The sequence below is a fragment of the Culicoides brevitarsis genome, chromosome 2, assembly GCF_036172545.1.
Source record: "Culicoides brevitarsis isolate CSIRO-B50_1 chromosome 2, AGI_CSIRO_Cbre_v1, whole genome shotgun sequence".
NCBI classification, from domain to species: domain Eukaryota; kingdom Metazoa; phylum Arthropoda; class Insecta; order Diptera; family Ceratopogonidae; genus Culicoides; species Culicoides brevitarsis.
The window spans coordinates 10,404,483-10,421,600 of NC_087086.1; the positions used below are offsets into that span (position 1 = coordinate 10,404,483).

Consider the following 17,118-nt stretch of genomic DNA (forward strand, 5'->3'; position numbering starts at 1 on the left):
TCAAATTGAGGAAAATTGTTGCCAATCCAGCATCCAATAATTCCTTATCTCACCACAAAAATATTGCGATTCTCTCAAAACAAACAAAAAACTTGGATGAAAATGAAATTGAGAGAGAATTTGAGCATCATAACACAAAACAGCTGAGCTGCTCGTACAGCAGAAACCAGTTTCGTTTGATTGTTTTGTTACAAATCCACATTCACTGCATTGTCAGTGCACAAAATGAAAGAGAGTGAGAGAGAAACGAGTGAAGAATGGAACACAAACACACACAACAAAAATTTTTCTACTCGACTTGAAAACATTATTTGTTTGAAAGAAAGCAAAACAGTTCCGTATGTTGCTTTATAGAGAACAGTCGGGAAAATTTGTAGAGAAGAAAATTTTAAAATTAATTTAAAAGAAATTGGAAAAAATTAAAGGAAAAATTATAAAATCAAATTAAAGTGAAAATAATTCATAAAAAGCTACTTTTTAGTTAAAACTCCATCGGGAGATTTAAAGTTAAAAGAGAAATAATTATTTTTGTGAAATCTGTATTGTTTGCTAATCAAATTTCATTGAATTTAATAAAATTTTATTGACAAGTGAATTAAAAAAAAAGATTCAAAAAAGTCGTCTACCATATTTATTTATTTTTTGTCTTCATCAAAAATAAATAAAAAAAAAACTACGACAAAACATATTTGAAGAAAAAAAAATTTTTTCAAGAGAAAAAAAGTGTGTGAAAGAATAAAAGGAGAAAAACAAAAGATAATCCTTTTTTCATTCGGATAAATAACAAGAAAAATAGAAACAGACGTATATTTACATCTCATAAGCGTATCAAGTGTTCCATTTGTGGATTTTATTTTGTATCATCAAAGAAAATAAGAAAATAAAGTGCAAAAAAAACTTGACAACTGAATTTGTTGGAAAATAGACACATTAAAGTAAGTAGTTTTTTTAGTGCAAACAGTTAATTTTTAGTAGAAATTTGATTAAATGGAAACCACAGTTGAAGAAATTTTATTTTTATTCTGATTTGATATTATTTTTTTTACATAAAATAAATTCTTTGAACTTACTGTGTAAACTATTTAAATGCAAAAATTAAATTTCAATGAAAGTATGAACAATGGAGAATTTTTTTAAAAATAATTTTCAATAAAAAATCATTAAAATTTAACAAAAGTAAATCAAATTTTAATATTTATACCTATTTAATTTTGCAAATTTAATTAAAATATTAAACAAAAATTTTTGATTATAAAAAATTTCATTATTCTGTGGATCAATATTATTTAAAATTAAATTTTGAATTAAAAAACCGAATTTAATTTAAAAAATTTTATTTTTAAAAATTATTTTTCTTGTAATTTAAATTAAAATTTAATTTAAAAATTTAATTTAATTTAATTTAATTAATTTAAAAAATTTAATTTAATTAATTAAATCTCTTTTATTAATTATATTTGAAAAAAAAAATAATTTTTAAATAAAAAAAAATATTTAGATTTGAATATAAATTATTTTTTTTTAATTTTAAATATGATAATTAAATTTTATTAAAAATATTTTTCCTCGAAAATCAATTTTTAGTTACAAAAGTAACAAAACTTTAAGTCAAATCCTTTAAAATATCACCCTGGGTGACAAACTTCCTGCAAAAGTTAACATGTCTCGTGAATATGAAACGTCTTAAAGTGCTGACTCTCATAAATGTGCAAATTACGTTTTTATCACGTATTCCTTGTCTCAATTGTCTCTCTCCTCACTACATTCGCTTTAAATAAACACACACATTTCTCAAAATGCGACGTGAATCAGATTTGTTTTTCCGTGTAATACGATGAAAAACTCAACACAAAACACGAAAATAAAGGATTTATGTAAGGAAATTTACTGCTCTTCTGAAGCTTTAGAAAATTTTCATGTTACACTCGAGAAGATGAAAAACATTTTGAATAAAAGACTAATTACTTGATAAATTGAAATAAAACCATTCATTAAATTCATGCTTTGCACAAAATAATTTTAATTTCGTTTTTCATAGAAACCAGTCCTTTCTGACGTATTTAGAGTTTTTTTTCTGAAATTTTGTATGAAACATCACAAAATGACACAAATTAATTATTCATCCCGAATGATGATAAAAATATCACCGACGACGTGCGTAAGGTATACGATGAACGAATGGTGAATAAGAAAAAAGTATTATTATTCGAAATGTTGTGATTCATTCACTGGTTAAACAGAAAAGACGTAAGACGGGTTTTGTAATAATAGATGAAACCGAAACGTGTCAACTCGATGTAAACATACGTTGACAAAATATATTCATGGATTCAAAAACAGTTTGGTTACATGAGAATTTTTTTTTTTGCATTTTGTTATGAAGGGAGAATGCAACAGTTATGCGGGTCTACATTCTTTTTTTTGTCTACATCAAAGATATTTAGAATTTTTTTGATCAGGGTTGTGTTTACTTCACACAAAAATTTAACATTTTTTTTAAATATTAGAAAAAAAATAATAACTTATTCTTTTAAGAACAAAATTATTTTTTTTCAAAAATATTTTAATATTTTTTTTATAAATTAAATTAAAAATAAAAGAATAAAAAAAATAATTTTTAATATTTAAAATAAAATAAAATAAAATTTTTAAATTAAATTTTAAATAATTTTAAATTATTATAAAAATTTTAAGTTTTATAAATAATTAATTTACAAATTTTATTTTAAATTATCTAATTATTTAAAAAAAATCCGTTCAAAATAATTTGTTAGAGAGCTTTTAAAGCCAATTTCCAGATTTTTTTTTTAAAAAGTACTTTAATGTATTTTTTTTTATAAAATAAATTTTAAATATAAAAAATTTCATTTTAAAATCATTTATTTGATAATTAATTTTAATAATATTTTTTTATTAAAAAATACAAATAAATATCAATAAAATAATTTTAAGAATTAAAAAAAATATTAAATAATTTTAACTTAATTATTATTTATAAAATTTATTTATTTAATAAATTATTTATTAAAATTTAAAAAATTATTTACTTTAATAATTTATTTAAATTAATTTTAAATTAAATTTATTTATTTTTAATTAAATTAAATTTTTTAAATTTAAAAAACATTTTTGTACCTAATTTTTTTATTATTTTTTTTTTCAATTTATACTTAACTATAATTAATTTTTAAAAGGATTAAAATAATTTTTATTAAAAAGCATTTGCTTAATTAACAGAGACATCAATTTCGTAACATCGAAATTTCAACTGTGTCAATTTCATTTTTTTATTTAACACGACCATGTAAATTAATTCTAATTAAACAAATTTCATTTTCTCTTTCAGATATCATCTCAAAAAAAAATAACTCTGATGATTAAGGTAAGTCCCAAATGAATCTAAAACAAAAAATAAAATAAAAGATCCCAAAACAATTTGACGTCACCACAAAAATTTCCTCAGATCAACGAATGACATGCAAAAATTACAATAATAAATGTCGATTATTTCTCAGAGCGACTCCCACGCTTACTTGTTTTTTCGTTCGTCTTTGACAGAAAACTATCAATCGCACTTTTACTTGCAAATTACCTCCATTCAAACAAAAAATTACCTCTCGCATTGCAACAAAGAACGAATCGAAAGAATCGTAACTCTTTTTTCGGAACAAAGACAAATAAATATTCATTTGTTCGGCAATTCGCTCAAAAGTTGTACATTAGTGTAACATTAGCAAGATAAAAAAGGGAAAAGTTAACTATTTACGTGAACAGAATCGAGAGAGAGAGAGAAAGACAGCAACTAGACAGACACGACAAACACACACAAAATTGTAATAAATTCTATAAATTATTGCAAAAATACCACCCATAAACGATACATTGCCAACAGTCAGACATTTTCAGTCGTTACGTATTTTTGCAACTCTTTCTTTCACGAGAAAAATCTCTTATCTTGTTGCGAAAAATGTTGAGATAGGTCGTCTCGAGTAAGAAAAAGTAAAACTTGAAATGGAGAAAAAGCAATCATCTCCTTTTCGTCTTTGTCTTGTCTCGCATCTTGTGCTTTATGTTGTTTAGAGTAAAAAGTAAGACGAGAAAAAAATTGTAAAAAAAAATTATATCGTCTGGGGCGTTAACATTGTCTGACTTTTGTAAACGTGAGTTTTATGGCTAGATTCTTACTGCCCCAGTTTTTATATGCGATTTGCAACTATTTTAGAGGTAGCATAGGTCAGGAAATATTTTCCCCCGAAATTTTATTTAATGTCTTGTCAGTCAAAAACTTTAATTTCTTGTTGGCGAAATACGTGTGAGTTCAGAAAATTTTTAATAATATATTTTTAACTTAATTTTAATTAATTTTAATTAATTTGAATTAATTTTTTATTATTAAATTAAATTAATAAAGAAGGTGCAAAAAAATATTTTAAAAAAATATATTTTTTTTCAATATTTTTTGAATTAAAAAAAAATAAATAATAATAATAATAAAAAATAAAAACTGTTTTCAAAAAAAATTTTTTACAAATTTAAAATTCAATTTATTAATTTTATTTTTATTTATTTGTTTATTATTTTTTTGTCAAATATTTTTTTTTATTTTGAAAAAAAATATAATAAAAAATTAAACTTTTATAAAAAAAAATGATATATTTTTATAATGAAAAAAACGATATTAATTTAATAATTAAAAATAACAATTAATTAATTAAAATAAATTTTAATGATAATTAATTTGATTTGATTTCTATTGAATAATAATTATGGTATAAAAATAATTATTTTTTTTAATAAGTATTATTTTTTTTTTAATATAAAAAAATTATAAATTAAAAATATTAATAAATAATTTTAATTAATTAATTTATTTTAATTTAATTATTAATTTCAATTATAAAATTAAATTTTTAATTATTTTAATTTATTTTAATTATATTTTACAAATATATTTTTTCTTTTAATTTTTTTATTTACTATTTTTTATTATTTTGAAAAAAAAAACAAAAATGTTTTTGACAAAAATTAAATTTAATTAAAAAAAATTTAAAGATAAAGTCAAAAAATTTATTTTCATTTTCTTACTGTTCTAATTTTTATGCCCATTTAAAGGTAATTCAGGTCAGGAAAAAAATTTCCCAAAATTTAAGCATAAAATTTACGACCCACAAAATTACATTTCTTGTTTGCGAAAAACGTGCTAGTTCAAGAAATTATAACCGGGTACAAAATAATCGAATGTCGCAATAAATCAAGTCCTAGTCGCAAAAATATTTATATCAGCAAACATGTAAAACAACCGTAAAAACAATGAAACTGAACGAAATTGAAGCCACAGGTCGTTGTTTGTGCTCAGAAAATGAACACATGAGTCATGTAAGCTCGAATTTAACTAGAAACAGAAAAAAAGCGAAATATAAGGTGTTTGTAAATGGTCACATAATAATCGCGCACAATATGTTTCACATTCTCTTGTTGTTTTCCATTTTATTGCGGTGAAACATGTGAAAACTATTTTGTGTTGCTTTTTGTGGTTTACTTGCGAAAAATTTACTCGCGGCAAGAAATTTTGCAGACGAGAGCAGAGCAGAGAGCAGCTCCCCCCTCGTAATTTAAATTCAATCAGAGAACTTTTTGAATTCAATCAGCAAACTATTATTATGATATTATTGCAAATTTCTCGGTTCATTGAAACATTTGAACACGAAAAGGCCTTTTAGCGAGACCAGAAGCGGTATAAATATTTCCCAATCGCGAAACTCGTTCAAGCTTACCTTCGCTGCAGTTACTTGCCTATGCTGCACTTTATTTTTTTTTTGGGTCAATGTGCCCTGCTTTTATCGCGCGCAATTTACTCACTGGATGGACATGGCCTTGCATCGAGTATCGATTCATAAATCACCAATGCAGACCAATTCGCGTAAAATAGACGGATAGATGGGAGTTCATTCAATTTTTTTTTGTGTGGAATTGTTTGAAATTGTTCGAAACCAAGTGCATTCGTGCAGTAATTATCGCACTTTATTTACAAACGATTTTATTTTTCGTTAATGTGAAATGCGAAAGCTGAAAGCGTGACCATCATCGGTAGTATCAGTAGTGTGGATGGCATTCACAGATACCGAGATGTTGTACAGTGATACCAATTTTCACTGATTTTTGGAGTCGAATTTGAAATTTAAATTGTAGAAAATTCAAGTTTCGCATCAAATATTTTTACAAAAAAAATAAATTTAAAACAAAAATTCGACTTTTTTAAGTAATTTTTGATTTTTTAAAAATTATTTTCCGATTTTATTGGAATTTTTTAAGAATTTTATTTAATTAATATAAATTTTTTAAAAATAAATTAAAAAAACACAAATTAGGTATTCAAAAATTTTCAATCACATGTCAATAATATTTTGAAATTAATTTTTTATTTTTTTAAATATTTTAATAATTATTTTTAAAATAATAAAAATTTGAAACAAAAGTTCGAATTTTTTAAGAAATCGAAAATGATTTTTTTAAATTATTTTTCGATATTATTGGAATATTTTTAGAATTTTATTTAATAAAAAAAATCTATAAATTTTGTTAAAATAATTAAAAATTATTTAGTTTATTTTTTTTTTAATTTAAATTAAAAAACACAAATTATTCAAAATTGTCAAAAATATTTTAAAACCAATTTTTTTATAACTTTAATAATTATTTGAAAATATTTTTAAAATAATTTTTAACTACATTTTGCAAGCTCAAATAATTTTGAAAATAAATAAAATTAAAAATGAAAAAAATAATTAAATTAATTAAAAATATTTTTTAAAACCCTTTTAAAATTTTTATGAAAAATGATCCAAAATATCATCTCATAAAATTATCTTTAGAGAAAAATGAAAGCTTGGATAGAATGAGCATCAGCATGGTGATTCATAACAATCACCGACTTACTCGTTCAAGTCCAATATTTTTCATATAAATTCTCGTGTTAATTGTAATTTCTGTCATTCTTAGTTTGACATTCGTTGAGAATACATTGAGCTCTTCAAATTTGAGAGTTCGGATATATTTATAAAAATAATAGATTAAAGAAATCTGCAGAATAATTTATATAGCAGAATTTCGTGTAAAATGAATCGAAATAATTAATTTAAAATAATTTTTTTGCCCTTTTTTGTAATCAGATATATAAAATAAATATTGTTTTTTGTTGATTTATTTTTAATTAATTTTATTTATATTTTTATTATAATTTATATATTAATTTTCTTTTGAAAAATCTCTTATTTATTACTTTTAGTGTATCCTCATTTAAAATACGAAAACTTTAAATTTTCTTTTTCATAGAAAAACAATTTCAATAATTTAAGATTAAATGAAAATCGCGAAACATCAACTTATCACAGCAAACCTCCCGCAACATCAGCATTTTTGTACAATTAATCGTATATTAACACAAAATTATAATTGTTTTCACTCATCATCCGATACCACGAGCGCAGCAAAGCAGTGCTCAAGTGTGCGTGTCTCACCTTTTATTTCACCGCGCGTACTCACTTCACACAAATACGCTCAAAATTGTCACGCTTTTTGAATATAATTGGAAAACTACAAAAAAAATTCAAACGAAGCAAAAAAATATTTCAATAATTGACGCTGATGCCGCCGCTGCCATCCATGCAAAAGTGTTATAAAAGATTATTTATGATGTTAGATTGGAACGACCTAAATTTACGACGCGATTCTAACGGGTTCAAAATTTGATTAAAAAAATTTTTATTTTAGGACCGGATGAACAATTTTTACTTTCCATGCAGAAACGTGTTCTCATGAATTCATGGCGTTGCATCATATTGATTAACTTTGTTCGGGAACGCGTTGCAACCAAAGAGATATGACCCATATAGATAATTGATAACGCAATAAAATGTCACTTTTGTAAACATCATTCATTTTGATGGAGCGTTCATGATAGATTTATTACGGACAAGTAAGCCAAGAAGTGGATAAATGTTTTGATTGAATGCTCAAGAAGAGGCAAACGTTTATTAAGTGGTTTGAGAAAAAAGTTCTAAATCACTCTTTTGAACTAAAGGATCGGTTTGCAATGAAAGATTGCCTCAATTTAGAAGAAATATTAATGAAAGGCGATTAGAGCAAGTGGAGTGTGAGATTGCAAGTGACATAGAAAGATAAATAGTTAGAAAAACCTGTATTGGTGTCCCCTTTTTTCGCGCGCGCGTGTATATCGGTACTTTGTAACAGTCGCGAGAAATATCGCAAGACGACGAAATAAAAGTTAAAAGTGTCGGATTGATTTTATTTGACGATTTTTCTCGCCAATATAAATTTTTTTCCAAATATTTGTTCAAAACAAAGAACAATTTTTAGTTACTTTATGATTTATATTTCTTTCATAAAAAGTTTTCTTCATTTTCAAAAGATTCTAATCAAAAAAACGTTCACTTTCTTGTTATACCATCCGCTATAAAACTTTTTATTGCGCCACTTTCAATGTTAACAAACTTTTGACAAACAACGTAAAATTTGCAATCTAAATTTATCTACTACAAGATAACGGTTTTAACGCGTTCTAAATAAAAAATATATTTTTATTGGCTTTAATCGTCAGGTTAAAAAAATTATTTTTTTTTAATTTTCAAAAATTCCTAAAAATTAAAAATTAATTTTTTAAAAATATTTAAATTTATTTATATTTAAATATTTTTAAATTTTAATTAAATATTTTATTAATTTATTAAAAATAAATTTATTTTTTAAATTTTAATAAATTATTATTATTTTAATTTTATTTTAATAAATTTATTAAAATTTAATTTTTTAAAAAATTTAAAATTATTTAATTTTTATTATTAATTAATTATAATTATCAATTTTTAAAGTTAAATTGATTAAAAAAAATTAAAATAAAAATATTAGGAATTAAAAAATTAAATTTTAAAAATAAAAATTTTAAAGTTAAATTAATTAAAAATATTAAGAATTAAAAAATTAATTCTTAAAAATAATAAAAACTAAATGCGCTTAAGTCACTTTTTAATTGAAAAAAAAATTTTTTTTTTTTGAATTTCTTTTCATTATCATCAACAACCTTGGTCAATAAAAACCGCCCTCACTGCGAACGACCTTTATTTGCGAAAATATGTCTCGGTCACCAATTTTTGTCCGTTATCGAAAAAGATAACTTTTACATCGTGTGCCATCGATAACAACGCATGCAACAAGATAAAATCGCAAAAGTAATCAGAAACTCGGTCCCACTGATACAATTTTGACCTAAATTACTTTCCGTTCATTTCATTTCATTTTCGTTTTGTGTATATTTCAGTTTGAAAATTGACACAAAATTACTTTCGCTCAGCCACTCGTGATAGTTACTGCGTTATAGATAGCAACGACGGCGACGACAAGAGGGCGTTCAACATGTTACTAAATCAAATCGACGTTCAATTAAGTAAACAAAGTAGGAAATTTTTTTTGTTTCAAATGTGTGCAGCCAATTCCTCGTAATAATCGTTCAACAGTTATTATAATTGAGGGTTGTTCTTTTAGGACTTTTTTTTTATTTTTACTGCGGTAGCATTCATGTTCATTTGTACTAAATATCGCGGAGGTATTTTGTTTAGACATAAATCACATGGGCTCTCGAGGTGAGGGGAAAGCAGAATTTCGTGTGTTGTAAAAACAAATAAATAATAAAAAAAAAACTAGAAACAAGGTAAAATTATTTTATGCTTCACTAAAGTTCTAATGAATGAGTGCATCAAAGTATCAAACGTGTGTAATTTATTGGCAGGCACGCAGTATGGTATAGAGCCAGTCGTCAGACTTACATCAATGAATAAAGCAAGTCAGGCAACAACTTTGCTTGTTATAGACATGCAATGCGCTGGGCAGTAGCTGCATACTTTTTATCGTCAATTATGATGGATTTGCTAAAATCATGGTTAAGAGATTTTCACTTTCAAGAATTTGAAATGAAAATTCCTTGAGATTTTAAACCATGAAGCTATAACTCATATTAAATGGAATGTTTAGGTCTGATAGAACCTCAGATCTCAGTTGGCTTCACTTCAAGAGCCTCTAAAGTAGTTTCTGATGATCTTAAATACAACCTGTTTACAAAAACAGAGAGAGAAAATAAATGTAAGTACTTCAAATCGTAATCGATCAATCTGCTGACTCATCAATATGACATATTAACCAACTTCTCTACAGAGTCTAGACAAGTTGATAAGATAGTGTGTTAAGACAGTTTGAAATTAAATTACTTAGCTGATGTTACATTCAAGACTTGGATTTAGCTGAACTGATGTCCAGTCATATATGTTAAGAAACAGAAGACAATTAAGAGTTCCAAGAAGTGCAATATACGACTCTGTGTGGCATAAAGGATTGAATTATTTTAACAAAATAACTGTGATATGTGATATTGAAGACTATGATAGTTTGGAGACTTTTAAAGTTAAAGCAAAGCAATATGTGATAAATGAAATAAGTATATGAAAAAGTGATATTAAACGAACTAGCCAAAAAACCGTCGCAATATCATCGTAAATGATGGAAAGAAAAACAACAACAACAACTTAAGATGAGATTCCAACTTTATCTGTCTTTAGCCAAATTGATTCCTTATTCTGAGAGCCTTGAGCCATTGACCCATCATAGACTTTCTGGCTGCCATTTTCATTATTTTGATTTAGTTGTTACTTTCTTCAATGTGACAAATCAATAGCTTCAAAGCTTTATGAACTTCGCTTGATATAAAAATTTAAATTGAACAGTTGAAGTTCAAAGTTTCATTCATTCAGTTCACAGATCGCTTTGAAAAATTTGTTACTTTAAGTTTGAGGAAAGCATCACCGCGGTCCAAAGATCTTTTTTTTTAACAGATACTTATTTCTTTAAAAAAATTAAAAAGTTCAGTCAGTCTTTTTTTTCATAAGTCTCGTTCAGAGGGTTTTATAGACATATCTATCCGCAGCCAACAATGCCCGTCTAACCATTTCTATTTAATGTAAGTGCGATCCATAATATTTACATGCACAATCCAACTACAGATTGGCAATGCAAGCAATATTAGGAGATAAACTTAGTCCGAAGATCCATAGAACTACTTGATAAACTGTTAAAAGAACGATATATACTGTTTCATAAGATGATGAATGATAACAATTTGATAGCTGTCTTTGAAACTTCCAGCTTATAAATTCTTTATGCATTCGAATTGTTCAAACAGCTGTTCCAGAGTCATCGATCAGAAATCCTTCAAGAAATAAAGTTCAAGTAACATTGACATAATTAAAATGAATCACAAAATACTTACAAACTTGCCTTCTAACAAAATCTTGCCTCCAGCAAAGTTCAAAAACCTAAAAAAGATAAAATTAAATTAAAACATTCGAAAAAAAACTTACCACAACCTTTTGACGTTCCATATCTCGTTCGATAATTAAGTGACAATGTGTCACAATCACAAAATCAATATTTCCCATGTAAATGGATGAGAAATAATTTCCTTTCAATCAACTACTAAACTATTTTTATATCACAAATCAAGTGTCTAGAACAGAACAAAGACGAACAACGAGAAATACCCACAACACAAATGTATGTTAATTAAGGTCGTTAACCTGATATACACGACGATGAGCGAGCAAGCGACCGACGTGAATGAACAAGCTCTTGTTGTACGTTCGGTATACTCTTTCAATTTGTATGACCAGTAACAATAATATCATATAGTAGAACATTTCATTCGACAAGAAAAAAAAACATTTTCCGCATCGTAATTCTAATAATACAAAAATGTTATTATTTGAATGCTGCCTGTATACAATATTTGTTTAAATAGTTGATACGGAAAGATACCATCAACTGCATTATGTCTCGAATGCATCGTGTACTTTCTGGCTACTATCACAGAACGAGAGAAAAAAAAAGTTTTTGTCTCTTGATTGTCCACAATTTTGTTCCAATGAAGCACGTTCAAAAAATCTGTTTTTAACGAGAATTATTAATGTTATTATTGTTGTCTCACAAGTTCCACGAAGACTAATTAATATTAATGAAGGCATTTGCCTGCTGTGTGTTCAAGCAATGATGATGATGATTATTAAATAGACGAAAAGAAGATATTTATCTATCGTCGATCATATTTCATGTCACTTTCATGTCCAATGTATCCAACTGTTAAAAAGGAAGTCCGCGACGATGATGATGATGATGACTCGCCCAAAAAATTAAGTTAATTATTTTAATTTTGATCAGCAGCTAGATGGACTCATCATATTTTTCCACTCTAAAAACATTAGTAAATAAAAATGGAAGTGAAATGAAAAGTCGACGTCCATTGACCCGAAATTTGACATCATCAGCTATTGTTTTTTCACGTTCACGTGTACCTATAGCAATAATGATATGATTCAAATGGTGCAAAAAAAAATGATGAATATAACAAGAGACTATAAATGTATTAACACACATTATAAAGTGCCATTCCCATGAAAAAAAATTATTATATTTCTTCGTTGTTTATGAAAGTAATTATGCAGTAGAATGAACTTGTCCTGTTCTATCATTCGATGTCTGTCTAGCAAGTCTTAAAAGTGTTTAAATACCAAAGTGCGTGATGTGATGGCAGTCTGATGTCATAAAACAGATAGATGAGGAGTAATTTATCATAAATATATTTGATGACAGCCACTGTCGAAAACGATTTATCGCTGGTTGTTTCGGCAAACGCAATGAGGACTTTTGGAAGGAGGAGGGATACGATCAGAGTTGGAATGTCAAGTGTTGAAGTTCAAGGGACTTTCACAGAGAAGATTTTTCTGTTAAATCTGGATGATTAACTTAAATTGACAAATTAAGTCAGGGGCGTGAAGTCAATAAAAACAAATGAAGGGCAATTTTTAAAACTTGCCCTTTTTTAACAAGTCCTTGAATGAAAACAAAAATATTCTTCTTTAACGATGCTGATACTTTTTAAGAAAGAAAAGATTTTTTCAGGGAGAAATTTCTAAATTCTTTAGGATCCATAATGCCATTCTCACTACTTAAAAGCAACATTTTTTTGTGTTCCAAATAAGAAAGAGGAAACGACGGGCTAGACACAAGTAAATGGAAAGTATTCAAACAAAAAATCCATCAAACTAAACTAGGGACCAATGATCTATTTGCTTGTAGGGGTCGATACCTAAAAACTCAAATGAATATGTGAAGGAACGTAATTTCTGGCTTTTCTATTCTACAGAGAGAACTCAAGCGAGAGAATTAGGTAAACAATTTGCTTCTACGATCATTGGAAGTGATCATTGCTGTTTCTTCTGCTGAGTGACAGATTCTGCAATCTGTTGAATCCCTATAACCCATTCTATTCATCAGTTTATTAAACCTTGCATGACCGGTTAGGAACGCAACTATGACTCTAATTTGAGTAATATTCATGTTAATCAGCTCTCTTGTTCTTGTCAAAGATCTGTTTGGTACAAAACTATTGACATGTTCTGACAACCTCCTTTCTTCGAACTCCCAGTATCTTGTGGTTTCGTCTATGAGCCTACATAATAAACCTCTAAAGATAATTTGAATGAAAATTTACTTCTAAACTTTTTTTAGAAAAAACATAAATTACCTAATAAAATAATTATAAATGTCGCGATGACTTTAAGCTACATCCCTGACATTATAGTTCACAAAGTACAATGACTATTCTGATACCAAATTCCTTTGACATTTTCCATTAAACAAAATTCATTTTCTGGAACTGCCTTTCTTACTGCTGCAAATGAAACATTCTTATCACAAAAACGTATCTTGTGGCTAAAAAGTGTCATTTCAACATATCCAACAACAATCTTGACATTCAATTTAATCCAAAAGTTTACATACCAAGAATTATTTTCTGACAATGACACCAAATGCACCTTCAAAAATTTTTGTAAATGTTCAAGATCTCGTATGAATCATCAATGCGCCCCACACTCATTAAAATACTTTAAAAATACAATGCATGCAAGACACCCATCTTCATATATTTTAAAATTTATTACAAATTTAGAGAACTTTTGTCGGATTTCTGACACAAATCAAACTTTAAATGCCCGCAACGCAAGACATAACGGCATTTGTTTCCCATACGATCGCTCATAACACATGTCAAAATAATAATCATTTTCTATTGTTAACGTTATTTATATTCTGTGAAAAATAAAACAAATAAGTTAAATATCATTTCTTTCTTTCATTCTTTGTATAAACATTTGACGTGTTGCGTCGTCTATTTTAAACAAATTTTGAAATTATATCCATCATTTCATTGCCAAAGTTACGATAATTCCCACTAAATTTAACACGCACCGAATTTTCTTTCTTTCTTTTTTTTCGTGCTCATTATTAAAATTTTCTGTCAGCAACCGCACATGATATGTTGATGATGATGATTCTTGATGGCTTTAGTAAATTAAAATATTGCATTTTAAATTTATTTTACTACACACACATAAAAATAATCATGTGTGACTTTGAGTGTGGGTTCTAATTCTGCGAGTTTTTATTAGAAAAATTTTTTTGAGAACATTTTATATTGTGTTTAAAAAGCGATTATTTCGTGTTGCGAACGCGCGTAAAGTTTTGAGCGTTTCAAGGTTTCTCACGAAATTTGTTAATTCACAAAATAGACAGACCGTTTTTTTTATTTGCTTTTTTATGTGTTTTAATAAATTTTAGAGGAAAATTTGTGTGTTGTAATGTTTCGTGCGTGATTTTACGGGGAATCTCTCGATGATGACGAAAATATTCTACGAACAAAAGTTGAAAATTGTTTTTGTAAATATTTGATGCGGCGAAAAGTTTCTCAGAATACTTTACGAGTAAAGCTATTAGGTTAGACTTAATTTTAAAAGTAAACTTATTAGTTACTTAATTTTTGTTTGGATGACTTTACTTCCGTTTTTTGATAGAAACTTATTAATTATTCATTTTTCCTCCTTTTTAACTTATTTTTTGACATTTTATGGAAAATTTTATAAATTTTTTGCATAAACTCCCAAAAACAAATTAAAAACAAGGTTAATGCATTTGTCAAAAAAAAAACTAATCATAGAGGTCACAAACGTCAAGTGTCACGGCACACCACGAACACCAGACAATTCAAACCACAAAACGAAAATCGATCAATTTCAACCCTTTTATAATAATAAAAACAAAATTATAATCAATCTACTTAAGTAAAACGTTTAATCAGTCGTCATCGTATTCATTGTTGTCATTTCAGTTTGTCGCGTATTGTTCAACCCTCTCACTTACGAACACAAAAAACTGTCTTTGCTCAGCAAAAAAAAAAATATTGAATCAAATTTTATGCACCAGTAGGTAAATTTTTCGAGGGAGCCAAATGACGTACGACTTTAAAAAAAAGGCAAGTCAGGGCCGAGAATTGAGTTAAATCTGAAAATAAATTAAGAGAAAAATATTTAAATTATTTTTTTTTTTAATTTAAATATTCAGGTATTTTATTTAAATTTAAAAAAAAATTAAAAAAAATATTTAAATTAATTTTTGTTTTTAATTTTATTCACCTACCGTATTCCTCTTCGCCATATATTATCCGACTATAAAAAAAACATGTTCGCCAAATTCTAGAACGAACACTAAAAAGTCAAAAATAAAAAAAAAATATATAAAAAAAAAAAATTAAAAAAAATTTAAAAAAAATATAAAAAAAAAATATAATAAAAAATATAATAAAAAATATATTGTCTCGCAAAAGTAACACGCGCGAGACACACGCGAGACACTATTTATTTTAAAAAAATTTTTTTTGAAAATTTAGCAAATGAATTAAGAAAAATCAATTGAAGCTATTTTAAATGATTTTCTTGATTTTTATTCTTAAAAGATTAAATTTAATTTTTTTTTTTTTGTGAATATTCATTTTTTATATATTTTGTCAAAAATTTGATTTTTTTATCATTTATTTTTTTTATTAGTTTTTACCGGATTTTAGATTTTAAAAACTAAATTTAATTTTTTATAATTTAAAAATTAATTTTTTTTTATAATTTAAAAATTAAAAATTTTTTTTACAACGAATTTTACAAATAATCATAAAAACTATATTTTTTTTATTTTAAATTTAATTATTTTTTTTTAAAAAAGGCTCGATATTTAAATTTTGAGCCAAAAAAAATCTGAAAGTAAAAGTAACAAAATTTTCTGCCCCTAAACTTAACTCAACTACATAAAATGCAAAGTAAATTTGTAAAGTTCCGTTTTTCCGTTGTTTATGCAAATTTTTCAATTGATTGTTTTCGGTTTATTTTGTGACATTTTACTTCGAATTTTACACAATTCCTACTTATTACCTTTAACAAAACAAAATATTTCTTGCCTAGTTTCTTTTTTTTTTGTGTAAAATCATTATTTTATTATTGCACAAGAAGTCGAGGGGAAGTCTCGCTTATTTGTTTGATACTTATCAAATAACTATCAAACAGTAATATTTTTGGGTAATTGGCTTATGTGCTTACAGACAACAACCTCATGAATTAGCAATTGTTCGAAATATTTTTTGATTTTGTATCGAAACGGAACATTTTTGACGATGACATTCTTTCAATTTATTTTTGATTTTTTTTTTTTTGGTTCAATATTTATTTATTGATTACACATTTTTCGTTGTACTTTTCCACTCGTGTTTAGGAGGAATTATTGCAGAGTGCAGTAAATAGTGAACTAATGCGTTTTGAAGAACGTTTTTATTGCGTGTTTGTTCTACTTTTGTCTAACATTAGTGGAAATCTAATGTTTATTTATGTTAAAATTGTTGAATTATTACCAAAAATATTTATGTAATCCACTTATGAAGTTTATTTTTCTTTTTTTTTCGTTGCAGGTGAGTTCCATCACTCCAAACTCATGGATTTGGTAAAAATAAATTAAAAAGTTGACGTTTTGAGAACTACCAATGATGGTAAAGTAGTTAGATTTTTTATTAATCATTTAACCACGTGGTTAATTTAAAAATTAATAATATTTTTTTCTTTAATTTTTTCTATTTTTTTTATTTTTTCGCCACGATTTGTTTAATTTTCTTTAAATTTAATTATT

General features: G+C 25.9%; 1 protein-coding gene across 2 annotated transcripts in view; it reads left to right on the forward strand.

Moving 5' to 3' along the window:
• Window positions 1–652: 652 nt before the first annotated feature.
• LOC134831125 (dual specificity tyrosine-phosphorylation-regulated kinase 2) overlaps window positions 653–17,118 on the forward strand; it is a 58,047-nt gene continuing 41,581 nt past the window's right edge. The window contains exons 1-2 of one of the 2 annotated variants that reach the window (XM_063844782.1): window positions 653–935; window positions 3,347–3,382. The gene's annotated coding sequence lies outside the window, so the exon portion shown is untranslated. The remainder of the gene's footprint in view (window positions 936–3,346; window positions 3,383–17,118) is intronic. The other variant, XM_063844781.1, reaches the window with a different exon arrangement.